General features: G+C 47.4%; 1 long non-coding RNA gene across 1 annotated transcript in view; it reads right to left on the bottom strand.

Annotated features, from left to right (window-relative positions):
* Nucleotides 1-11145, bottom strand: part of LOC149442076 (uncharacterized) — a 40067-nt gene extending 28922 nt beyond the window's left edge. The window contains exon 1 of the long non-coding RNA XR_016307237.1: nucleotides 9841-11145. This is a non-coding gene — a long non-coding RNA (uncharacterized LOC149442076). The remainder of the gene's footprint in view (nucleotides 1-9840) is intronic.
* Nucleotides 11146-12209: the final 1064 nt, after the last annotated feature.

Below are 12209 nucleotides of genomic sequence, written 5' to 3'. Positions count from 1 at the left end.
CCAACCTTTAGAGAACCTCTAGAGGCTACAGGCGAAAGCTTGACTTTCACCTTCAAGAAATCCCAACAAGTAGCCCAAAGAGGACTCTGTCAGAGCTCCACTAGGGCCTACAGTGCAACCGTTGTCATATTTGTAAAATGGCACCTTTGTGCTCCACACAGACATGGGAAGATCCAGGAACAACCCTCTGCACACTGCTATATATCCTTTCCAGCAAACTTTGCCATAAACTTAGAGATTTTTAGTGCGTGCCATGGGTGACATATGTGGGCGTTGCCTTAGCTTGGACTCCGCCCCTGCCACGCTCTGTCTCTGAGATTGGCTTCTCCTATTTCTGGAAGTCCTGTCAGAGCAGGTTAGGAGGATATGGTGAAGTTCTTGGCTGCGGCTGAGACGGGAGTGTGTGAAGGGGGAGACGGGGGACTACATGTCTCAGCATGGACCTGGGGGTTTTCTGTGACAGAGAGAGCCAGGGGGTCCCAGACTGAGAAAGGAGAGAGAAATGAGAAAGGTGTAGGGGCAAGATGAGTATCCCATGAAAGTCCGTATCCCCTGAATCCCCGGTATATAAGGCACGACAAGCCGATCACCGAACTACTGCAGCCGAACATGTACCTGAGTTAAATTAACACTTTACATGCCGAATGGTCGGCAGCAGGACACAGGATTGGCCGGGGAAACAGAATTATTAACCCCTTACATGCTGAGTGGTCGTCGGGGCTGTTACATGCCAAATTATCTGCAGCGACATCGGACAGTGTCAGTGACATCGGGGGGGGCAGTGATTTTTTTCTTTGGGGGGGGGGGGGATAGTGTAAGTGACCTGGGGAGAATGGTGATATGGGGGGGGGGGCAGTGATAGTGACTTTGGGGAGGACTGTTCTACTCAATGTTACTATCACTGCCCTGCCCCCACCATGTCACTGACACTTTGCCCGCCCCCACCATGTCACTGACACTGCCCCCCTCCCCATGTCTCTACTTTCTCCATCTCCACCCAGTAACTCACTGCTTACGAGATTGCCAATCATTTCAAAATCAAGATTGATGCAATGTGTGAGGTCATCTCCACTGCACAGACATCTATACCACTTAGCATACCTTATGCTAAACCTCCCTCAACACTTTTCTCCTTTAACCTGGCTACTACCGAAGAGGTCACTAAAGTTTTCTCAGAAGCCCATCTCACCACCTGCCTTCTGGATCCTGTACCCTCGCAACTACTACGATCACCTTCTTCTTCTATTCTATGTTCCCTCACTCACATCTTCAATCTCTCCCTCTCTACTGACACCTTCCTCTCCCCTCTAAGCATGCACAGATCACTACCGTACTTAAAAAGCCCTCACTGGACCCCACCAACCTGAACAACTTAAGACCCATCTCCCTGCTCCCGTTTACCTCTAAGCTCCTACCTCACTGACAACAACCTTCTTGACCCTTAAGAGTCTGGCTTTCGCTCACTCCACTCCACTCCACTCCACTGAAACTGCCCTACTAAAACTCACTAATGATTTACTAACTACTAAAACCAATGGCCACTACTCCATACTCTTGACCTCTCTGCGGCTTTTGATACTATTGACCATCCCCTCCTCCTCAAAAAACTCCACTCCCTTGGCCTCCGAGACTTTAATGGTTCTCCTTCTACCTATCGCAGCACTCCTTCAGTGTTACCTATAACTCTGTCTCCTCCTCGCCACTTCTCCATCAAGATCAATTATACAACCATCAGTCCCTCCCCTCATGCCAGGGTACTAGGTGTAATCCTGGACTCCCATCTGTCCTTTCAGCCCCAAATCCAGTCACTGTCCAAATCTTGTAGACTTCACCTCCGCAACATCTCCAAAATACGCCCGTTTTTAGCCACCAAAACCACTAAGCAACTTATTCACTCCCTTGTTATCTCTCGCTTTGACTATTGTAACTCCCTCCTCACTGGCCTACCTCATCACAAGCTATCCCCTCTTCAGTCTATGATGAATGTTGCTGCCAGACTCATTCACCTTGCCAACTGTTCCATGTCTGCCATCCCTCTCTGCCAATCCCTCCACTGGCCTCCCATTGCCCAACGGATAAAATTCAAAACATTAACAATAACAAATAAGGCCATTTCTAACTCTGCCCCCAATTACATCACCAATCTTGTCTCCAAATATCACCCAAAACGTCTTCTCTGCTCCACCCACAACCTTCTGTCCTCTAGCTCCCTTGTCTCCTCCTCCTATGCTTGTCTCCAGGACTTCTCCAGAGCCTCCCCCATCCTCTGCCACTCTCTACCCCAATCTTTCCGACTATGGCCTACTCTGCCCACTTTTACGCGATCTCCGAAAACCTCTCTTTAAGGAATCTAACAACCAAATCTTCTATTTCTCCTATCAGTTCATCCCCCACAGTTATTACCTTCTGTACCACCAGTCCCTCCCTCTTAGATTGTAAGGTCCTCCTAACCCTCTTGTATTGAACTGTATTGTTGCTGTATTGTCTCCCTTTATATTGTAAAGCGCTGAGCAAACTGTTGGTGCTATATAAATCATGGATTATAATATTAATAAAAAATACAAAAAAAGTAAATTTTAGGACACACAAGCGGAATAAAATTACCCAATTTAATTTTTGTAAAATATAAAAGATAAGGTTACACCTCACAGATACCCAATGTGTTAAACCTTAAATTTGCGTGTGGCCATGAAATGGCGACCAACTTTAGTACCCTATATTTTCTATAGGTGATGCTTTAAAAGCCAAACAAGAGTATGGAGAAGGAAAGGAACTGCTCATGATCCTAAGCATACCACCTCATCAGTGAAGCATGGTGGTGGTAGTGTCATGGCGTGGGCATGTATGGCTGCCAATGGAACTGGTTCTCTTGTATTTATTGATGATGTGACTGCTGACAAAAGCAGCAGGATGAATTCTGAAGTGTTTCGGGCAATATTATCTGCTCATATTCAGCCAAATGCTTCAGAACTCATTGGACGCCGCTTCATAGTGCAGATGGACAATGACCCAAAGCATACTGCAAAAGCAGCCAAAGAGTTTTTTAAGGGAAAGAAGTGGAATGTTATGCAATGGCCAAGTCAATCACCTGACCTGAATCCGATTGAGCATGCATTTCACTTGCTGAAGACAAAACTGAAGGGAAAATGCCCCAATAACAAGCAGGAACTGAAGACAGTTGCAGTAGAGGCCTGTCAGTGCATTATCAGGGATGAAACCCAGCGTCTGGTGATGTCTATGCGTTCCAGACTTCAGGCTGTAATTGACTGCAAAGGATTTGTAACCAAGTATTAAAAAGTGAAAGTTTGATTTAGAATTATTATTCTGTCCCATTACTTTTGGTCCCTTAACAAGTGGGAGGCACATGTGCTGTCATGGAAATTTTGTATTACAGGTTGAACTTTAAATGTGTCATATATTAATGTTATTCATATGTCTCTTGTGTGGCTTAATTAAAGCTCTGAAGGCTGCAATTAGGCCATGCGCATTTGCAATGTATATATTACAGTACTCAGCTCGGTAATGGATGAGATGGCAGATCTGCGCTTATAGACTGGCGTGTATGCCACCACGGCATTCGATGCCAATGCCGCGGGCCTGTATCCACATATCAGCAGCATAGTACCACATGGACTTCGTATGGCCAGGCGCCGGGCAGTGCGAACTCCGCGTGTAGGCTCATGTATATCTTACAAGCCACTACCGACCTGAACTGTATCTGGATGGATGTGTTTTAATAAAGATCGTATCGGGCCCATTCAGATACAGACTGACACGGTTTAATCTAGGGGATGCTTGTACAGAGAGTGAACATACTACTAGGAGCTGATAGCATGTAAAGGATGGGAAGCTTGCTCTCCAGAGAGCTTATGGGGGAGGGGAGGACTGGTTTAACTGGTTTTCAGTATAGATAAGAGGAAACACTACACTCCAAGCAGGATGGACATTCTCGTGTATGGACACCCCCTATACATTGTTCTGTGGGAGGGGATTGACCTGACCCCCCGTGGGGGGGGGGCATGTGTGTGCTTTTAATAAAACAAGAGTCTGGGGTTAGAGCCAGAGACAGAGTGAATTCAACCTCCAACCTGAGAGTATCATCTGATTATTCCTGGGTCACGGGAGCTCCATTTTTCCCCACATCTCAAAAGAGCTACTCACGGTAAGGAAAAATTTGTTGAAAACGAATTTCCAAGACAATGCAAACTGTTGTAATTCCTACACCGTTCACCTGATTTGGATGTAAATACCCTCAAATAAAGCTGACAGTCTGCAGTTAAAGCACCTCTTGTTCGTTTCATTTCAAATCCATTGTGGTGGTGTATAGAGCCAAAAATGTTAGAATTGTGTCGATGTCCCAATATTTATGGACCTGACCTACATAAAAACCAGACATATCTTCAGAGGAGACAAACAGTTTGATAGGTCACACTCCCTGACTGGAATACCTAGGAAAGCAGAAAACTACATCTCTGGAACCCTTCAAATATCTATTTCATATCTACCCACTCCTCAGATGTGTCTGCATAATAGTTTACCCGCGGGTGGAATGTCACTTCTGCATAGAGAAAGTTATGAGCCAAAATATGAACTATAAGAGATTTTGGCTCTAGTTTAGGTCTACGCCCAGACCTTCCCTCCTTAAACGAGGTATTGGTCCTTGACTTCAGAGACACCCCCTGCTAGGGAACTACAAAATGGGCTGTCAAGCCTAAGAAAGGAAGTTGAAGAATTCTCCCTTTTAACATCAGAACCACCTGGGGAGACCCATGCCCTTTCGCTCTGAAACTTGATCTGCTAACCCAGGACTTTGGCAAGTACTTTAACCCTCTAACTTCTCTCTGTTATCCCTTTGCTGTGCTGTTGTTCTCTGTATATTTATGTATATATATTAGTTACATCTTTTTTCTGTAAATATTTTTATTGCACCCTTTTGACCTTTTAGTAATAAATCTTTCCTTCTGAAAGCGTTGAACTGTTTCTATAGCTCTTTATTGCAATTTACAAATTCCTGCCTCTACTCTGTTTGACCCTCTGTATAACCGGCCTGCGGTGACCGTGTTATACAGACGATTATCTCAACCATTATAGTGTTATAGCTGATATCATCGAGTTTCCTCATTCTCTGTACAAAAAGGAGGTGGTGGCAGTGTGAAGGGTTAACTGCGTAATTAACTTGACCCAGTAACAATCGCTCCCAGGCTGCCAGTACACAGATTGTGGTCCAATTAGCTGGAAAATTGTTGTGCAGAGTGCAGCTGGGCTTGGCATTGTTACGCACGTGACATCACGGTTTTAGATTGGCTAGTCCTTCGGTCTTGAGTTTGGTGAGGAGGTCAGGGGTCTGACGCCGCATTCGTCAGAGTCTGGTGTTAGAATGATTGCTCTCACTCCCGGCGTGCACCGGGATACGTAACGTGTAGCACAATCAACGTTTTATGCGTAGGCACCCCTGACTTTGCATGTGGGGGGGGGATGCTTGGGTGTCAATTTACATTTTTTACAATTGAAAACTTTTTTTTTCACTTTTTTTTTTTCACAGTGGACAAAACGTCCCCTAATGTGGTGATTTTTCTGGTGACACATACTCTTTCATGAAACATCTGATATTTCCCCTGTGCTCCACTTAATGGAATCCAGTCCAGATCGCATTGCATTACAGTCTTTCCCGGCCATACTGGTATACTTGTCAGATATACAGACGCCCCCATCCACAGACCTGGCAGTGAAAGGGTTAAAGGTGTCCCCCCCACACCAAATCCAGCGAACAAGCTATACAGGCATTTTAACCACCTCAATTAATAACTACCGTATTTGCCGGCGTATAAGACGACTGGGCGTACAAGACGACCCCCTACTTTTCCTGCTAAAATGTAGTGTTTGGGCTATACTCGCCGTATAAGACTACCCCTCTTCCAATGCACACCAGTGGGAAGAATAGTACCCCATCATCGGTGTCAGTGGGAGGAATAGTGCCCCATCATTGGTATTAGTGGCAGGAATAGTGCCCCATCATTGGTATTAGTGGCAGGAATAGTGCCCCATCATTGGTATTAGTGGGGGGAATAGGTGCCCCATCATTGGTATTAGTGGCAGGAATAGTGCCCCATCATTAGTATCAGTGGAAGGAATAGGTGCCCCATCATTGGTATCAGTGGCAGGAATAGTGCCCCATCATTGGTATCAGTGGGAGGAATAGTGCCCCATCATTGGTATCAGTGGGGGGAATAGGTGCCCCATCATTGGTATCAGTGGCAGTAATAGTGCCCCATCATTGGTATCAGTGGCAGGAATAGTGCCCCATCATTGGTATCAGTGGCAGGAATAGTGCCCCATCATTAGTATCAGTGGGGGGAATAGGTGCCCCATCATTGGTATCAGTGGAAGGAATAGTGCCCCATCATTGGTATCAGTGGCAGGAATAGTGCCCCATCATTAGTATCAGTGGGGGGAATAGGTGCCCCATCATTGGTATCAGTGGAAGGAATAGTGCCCCATCATTGGTGTCAGTGGCAGGAATAGTGCCCCATCATTGGTATCAGGGGCAGGAATAGTGCCCCATCATTAGTATCAGTGGGGGGAATAGTGCCCCATCATTGGTGTCAGTGGGAGGAATAGTGTCCCAACATTGGTGTCAGTGGGAGGAATGGTGTCCCATCATTGGTGTCAGTGGGGGGTGGAATAGTGCCCCATCATTGGTGTCAGTGGGGGGTGGAATAGTGCCCCATCATTGGTGTCAGTGGGGGGTGGAATAGTGCCCCATCATTGGTGTCAGTGAGAGGGGGGAATAGTGCCCCATCGTTGGTGTTAGTGGGGGGGGAGGAATAGTGCCCCATCGTTGGTGTCAGTGGGAGGAATAGTGCCCCATCATTGGTGTCAGTGGGAGGAATAGTGCTCCATCATTGGTATCAGTGACACCAATGATGGGGCACTATTCCTCCCACTGACACCAATTACACTTGCTGACCCCTATTGCAGTATGGTGCTGCTGAAGCCAGCATATGTGGTTGCAGCAGCACCTCTACACTGAACACTTACCTGCTGCTCCTGCACTCGATTTTCGCCAGGCCGCTCGGCTCCGCCCCCTCGCCGGTGATTGGCCGCCTGTGTGTCTTTCCTAAGCTACAGTTCTGGCGGCCAATCACCGGTGTGGAGGCGGAGCCGAGCAGCCGCCCGAACATCCAGTGGCCGAACCGAAGGAGCAGCCGCGCTTCCTGGACTGGACCGTCGTGGGACCGGATCCAGGTAAGAGACAGCAGCCCCTCCCAACCCCTGTACTTAGTGTCCCTTCCGTTGGAAGGGGGGGGCGGCACCGCGCCGCCCCCCTAAAAAGTGTCAGTATGCCGTATACCGGCGTATAAGACGACCCCCGACTTTTGAGAAGATTTTCAAGGGGTAAAAAGTCGTCTTATACGCCGGCAAATACGGTAGCTTTTGAAGTAAGGTGCACATGGGAGCGCATTGCACAATACAAGCAAACTGAAATTTCCCAGCACGCTTACCAGCTAGCCTAAAAAAAAAAAAAAAAAAAAAATTTGACCCTAATTGCAACACAAAAAAATGGCCATATTCACATGGGGCATCCCACAGCAAATACCCATGAGAAGCTGTTTTAACCTGCTTGGGGATGCACAGATGTTCCATGCATCCCCATGCAGGCAGTCCAATTGATGTCAGTTGGGACACAGCAGCTACTCCAGATGTGACATCCATGAGAGATCCATAATAGATATAACAAGCAATCAAATAATAGATAATACATAAAATATTAACCACTTGAGCTCCTGAGGATTTACCCCCCTTAATGACCAGGCCTTTTTTTGCTGTTTGGCGCTGCACCAATTCAAATGATAATTGCGCGGTCATGCAATGCTGTACCCGAACGAAATTTACGTCCTTTTTTTATCACACAAATAGAGCTTTCTTTTGGTGGTATTTTATCACCTGTGTGCTTTTTATTTTTTGCGCTATAAACAAAAAAATACACAAAAATATTGAAAAAAAACTATATTTTCTACCTTCAGCTATAAAAAATATATCGTAAACTCAAAGTTAGTCATAAATTTAAGCCAAAATGTATTCTGCTACATGTTTTTGGTAAAAAAAAATCCCGTGCATTAGCGGGCAAACTGGCGCTATATGGGAGCGGCGCTAACAATATCGGAAGTCACCAGTGACACTAATACAGTGATCAGTAAAAATTTGTTCAATGTAATCAATGACACTGGTGACAGGGCAGTGAAGGGGTTAACTGGGGGGGGATTAAGGGGTTAAACGGGATTACTGGTGTACTGGCGGGCAAACTGGCGCTATCTGGGAGGGGCGCTAACACTATCGGAAGTCGCCAGCGACACAGATACAGTGATCAGTAAAAATCGGTTCACTGATCAGTGACACTGGTAACAGGGCAGTGAAGGGGTTAACTGGGGGGGGGGGGGGAAATTAAGGGGTTAACCGGGATTACTGGTGTACTGGCGGGCAAAAAGGTGCTATCTGGGAGGGGCACCAACATTATCGGAAGTCGCTAGCGACACTGATACAGTGATCAGTAAAAATCGGTTCACTGATCAGTGACACTGGTGACAGGGCAGTGAAGGGGTTAACTGGGGGGGGTTAAACGGGATTACTGGTGTACTGGCGAGCAAACTGGCGCTATCTGGGAGGGGCGCTAACACTAACTGGGGGGGGGGGCGATCAGGGGGTTAAATGTGACCTAGGTGTGTTCTAACTGTGGGTATGTGCTGTTTTACTCACTTTTACTGTGTCTTCTTCTCTGTCTGGGACGAATGTCCCCTGGCAGAGAAGAATGACATCATATCCTCTCCTGTGTAAACTTCAAGACAGGACAGGATAGGACAGGGACCGATCATCTGATTTCAGCCAGACATCACTGGCTGAAATCTAATGATTGATCCCTCCGGGATCGAATGGTGTCACCCGCGGGTCGGCGGAAGCGCGCGTACACAGCCCCCTGCCGGTGAAAACGTCGGGAGCGCGGAACCCGTTTTAAAACGTGCTTTTGCGCCTGAGTGCCGCCCTGCACAAGTGTATATATACAGTGGCAGGGCGGCAAGCGGTTAACTGTATCAATAAAAATTATAGGTAAAGTACAAAAAAAAAAAAATCTAAAAATAAATAAAACAATAAAAGATAAAAAATAATGAACAATATTAATAATACCATATTAACAACAGATATAATCAATAAACTAAGACAATAAAGAACAGACAGATATAATAGTAATAAAATAGTAATCAATACTATATTAATAGATATAATCAATAATAATAAAATACAAAAGTCAATAATAATACCAGATATAATCAATAATAATTGATAATAAAATAGATAATGCAAAAAATATTGATCAGTAAGCTAGATATTGATTATGTCTATATGTACTATTGTTAACTTATTTTTATGCTTTATAATTTAAAAAAAGATATAAATAGTCAATAATAAATAATAAAAATACAATAAATCAATAATAAAATAATAATACCAGATCTCATCAATGATATTAATATTAGATAATAATAAAATAATCATAAGTATAATCAATATTATTATTACTATTTATATCTTATTATTTTATGTATTGTTTAATCTCTATTTCTTGTTTAAATCTATATTGTTGTTTTATTTATTATATAAATAGCAGTTATCGCTATAATCAATATTAATAAACAATAAATAGAATAGTATTACATATAATGAAGAATAATAGATATAAACAATAATCAAATATTAGCAGTAGATAGAATCGCTAATAACAGACAATAATAAAATCCCCCCAATCACAGATAGAAGAATAATAGGAGATAGAAGGGGATTTCTTACCGGGCTCCCCGCTCCTGGCTCAGGTAGCTCTGGCTTTCCGTCCTCCCCTCAGCCCGGCTCTCAGAGGACGGCGCTGTATACGGACATTGGGAGGGAGGATCCACCCAGCGGTAGAAGTCCTCTTCTTGACTAAGGTGGGCATGCTGGGACTTGTAGTACTTATAGGGGGCTCGCTCTCGTCATCGGAGATGGGAGAGATGTGATTGGACGGCACACATGACAAGCAAACTTCCCAAACAGAAATCCCGTTCATTGGTGAGGAAGGATCTGTTCTGGGGGAGAAATAAAGGACGGCGTCTGTCACCATGGCAACAAGTTGGTGTGCCTGTTAGTGGACTCCGCCCCTGTTCAGTGAGTTCTAGGGGTGTAGCGTTACCCGTTCAGGGACATCCGGTGATTGGCGGCGACTCTGTGGAACAAGATTTACATGTATTGGATAGAAAGTAATGGCCGGGGGTGTGCCGCTCCTCCTCCGGACTCCGCCTCCTCCCGCTCTCCATTCTGCGTCTTCCTCCCAGCAAATCCCGGCTCTGACTGAGGTCTTGTGTGCGCAGTTCTGTTGTGCGCAGGTGCCTCTGCTAGAACCCCGCCCCTTTTTCACGCGGGGGCGTGGCTTACCCCGTTCCCGGAAGTGCTGTGAAGGCGGTTGGTTACAAGTTTGGCGACATCCGGTGATTGGCGGTGACTCTGTGGAACAAGATTTACATGTATTAGATAGAAGGTAATGGCCGGGGGTGTGCCGCTCCTCCTCCGGACTCCGCCTCCTCCCGCTCTCCATTCTGCGTCCTCCTCCCAGCAAATCCCGGCTCTGACTGAGGTCCTGTGTGCGCAGTTCTGTTGTGCGCAGGTGACTCTGCTAGAACCCCGCCCCTTTTTCGCGCGGGGGCGTGGCTTACCCCGTTTCCGGAAGTGCTGTGAAGGCGGGTGGTTACAAGATTGGAGACACGCTGTGCTTCTCTTCCGGAGGATAGAGCTTCGGCCAGACAGCTGAGCTCCGTCTTCCGGGGGTGAGGAGCAGCCCGGGGGGACTGCAAGTCTCAACATGGACTTCCGGGACAACTTAACAGGTGGTGAGGAGACAGAGAACCTGTCAGCCATGGAGCCGGCTGGAGAGGGAGACGGGTGGCACATAGAGGACTGTGCATTTCTTGTTTGCTCTATGTGCCTCCGCTATCCATCTCCTGCATGCACCCCCACGGCCCCCCTCCAGCACTGCAGGGGATCTGTCAGCAGCATATGCACTCCCCAGTGCTGACAGTCCCCCCACCCCCACATACAGGCGTGAGAGCAGAGAGAAAGCTGCCTCTCCTCCTCCTGTGTCACCCCCGCCCACACTTCCAGCCAGCCTTGTGTATGCTTCCCCCCCCCCCTCTCTCCCCCCCTCTCCCCCCCTCTCTCTCTTCACTCCCTCTCCCCCCCTCTCTCTTCACTCCCTCTCCCCCCCCTCTCTCTTCACTCCCTCTCCCCCCCCCCTCTCTTCACTCCCTCTCCCCCCCCCCTCTTCACTCCCTCTCCCCCCCCCCTCTTCACTCCCTCTCCCTTCACTCCCTCTCGCTCCCCCCCTCTCTCTTCACTCCCTCTCGCCCCCTCTCTCTCTCTCTTCCCCCCTCCTCTCTCTCCCCCCTCCTCCCCCTCTCTCCTCCCCCTCTCTCCTCCCCCTCCTCTCTCTCTCTCCCCCCCCTCTCTCTCTCTCCCCCCCCCCTCTCTCTCCTTTAGTATGTCAGCAGTCTCTGACCGTCTCCTGTCCTCAGTCTCTGACCGTCTCTTGTCCACCGTCTCCTGTATCCTGTCCATAGTCTCTGATCATCTCCTTTAGTATGTCAGCAGTCTCTGACCGTCTCCTGTATCCTGTCTGCCGTCTTGCCTAGGGCAGCACAATACCAAAATACACCACTGGGTACAGGTAGGGCTAGTTAAGATAGCAGGCACTCGGTGGCGGGGTATAGGGAGGTGTAGTTAGTAGGATAGCAGACACTCAGCCGCAGGGTACAGGAAGGTGTAGTTAGTAGGATAGCAGACACCCAGCCGCAGGGTACAGGAAGGTGTAGTTAGTAGGATAGCAGACACCCAGCCGCAGGGTACAGGAAGGTGTAGTTAGTAGGATAGCAGACATTCAGCGGCAGGGTACAGGAAGGTGTAGTTAGTAGGATAGCAGACACCCAGCCGCAGGGTACAGGAAGGTGTAGTTAGGATAGCAGGCAGACAGCAGTGTGAGGATGACCCGGGCAGAATGCAGGAAGCTGGAAAGTAAGGTAGGCAGACTGGCAGAGCTCTATGACTGGGGAAGGAGGAGGATGGGCACTAGGTATGGTTCGGTCACAGCTCTCCCCACCCCCAACTCCCTCACCTCTGGAGTCAGCACACAAAGG

This window comes from Staurois parvus, unplaced genomic scaffold (genome assembly GCF_062004578.1).
Source record: "Staurois parvus isolate SC_StPar_1 unplaced genomic scaffold, SC_StPar_1.0 ptg000915l, whole genome shotgun sequence".
NCBI lineage: Eukaryota > Metazoa > Chordata > Amphibia > Anura > Ranidae > Staurois > Staurois parvus.
This window is presented reverse-complemented; position numbering and strand designations above follow the sequence as displayed.